This window comes from Archocentrus centrarchus (genome assembly GCF_007364275.1).
Source record: "Archocentrus centrarchus isolate MPI-CPG fArcCen1 chromosome 18 unlocalized genomic scaffold, fArcCen1 scaffold_23_ctg1, whole genome shotgun sequence".
In the NCBI taxonomy this organism is placed as follows: Eukaryota; Metazoa; Chordata; class Actinopteri; order Cichliformes; family Cichlidae; genus Archocentrus; species Archocentrus centrarchus.
Window position 1 is genome coordinate 3808251 of NW_022060145.1, and position 1019 is coordinate 3809269.

The 1019-nt window shown below is 38.7% G+C and overlaps 1 pseudogene; it reads left to right on the forward strand.

Moving 5' to 3' along the window:
* The first annotated feature begins 645 nt into the window (after positions 1 to 645).
* LOC115775037 (protein O-GlcNAcase-like) overlaps positions 646 to 1019 on the forward strand; it is a 14406-nt pseudogene continuing 14032 nt past the window's right edge.

A 1019-nucleotide genomic window follows, 5' to 3' on the forward strand; every position in this document is an offset into this window, starting at 1 on the left:
AACTATGAGTATAAGCAACAGATCAGTAGATCATATGGGCAATTAATCAACCTCTCTAGACTTATGAGTGCCCAGAAGTGTTTGTCAGTATCAAATCAGATCAAACAGTTCCACATCGGCATGTTTGGGAGAGTGTCCACAAGGGGTAACATGAGTGAAGTTTTCCATTGTGTGAAGCTGTGTGGATGGACCTGACTTTTTACACTCGAACGCACTGAGGCTCTGGAGGCTATGACTTTAAACCCGTCCAAAGGTGATTATTTTTGCCCTCAAATTAAATGGATGGATGGATGGAATGGAACAAAAACAAGAGGATGATTGGTACATGGTAAATGAACTGGTTCTTACTTAGCACTTTTCTACTCTACATGAGCTCTTTATAAGTGCTTTATACAACATGAATCACTGACCCATTCACACACACACACACTCATACACGCACTTTGTGTTTTCTGAAGGGAATTTTTCATGTGTGCTTAGATTGGTGGTAGTGTTGCAAATAATATCTATAAGTTGTATGATTATGTTTTATATATATATATATATTAATGTGTTAGTAGAAAATGATTATTTGTTCACATGCAAGACTTTAATAACAAGAAAGGGTAGACCTGCATGGTGTCTGTTGCTTTGTTGGTTTACGACATGAAGCAGGAACTCCAGGAAATAAGTGAAGGCTGTTGGAAGATCAAAAGGCTGGAAGGTGACCAGAGGTCAGAAACTGGAGATAACCCCCCGTCGACAGCTGCAAAGACGGAAGAAAATGCACCGACACCCATTTTATGACTTTGTGTAACTGTAATGAAAACCAGGCTCAGAGACAGAGAGGCCACCAGTCTTTGTGAACTGATCTTAGGGACAGGGAGACATGGCGGGTCCAGAGCTTTGTATTTTGACTTCATTCTTTTGATGGGAAAATAAATGCAATTAGAGATTAATTGAACTTTTCATTAAACAAACACGCAAGTTTAATAATATGATTTCTACATTTCTAACATTCACATACACAATTACACTCT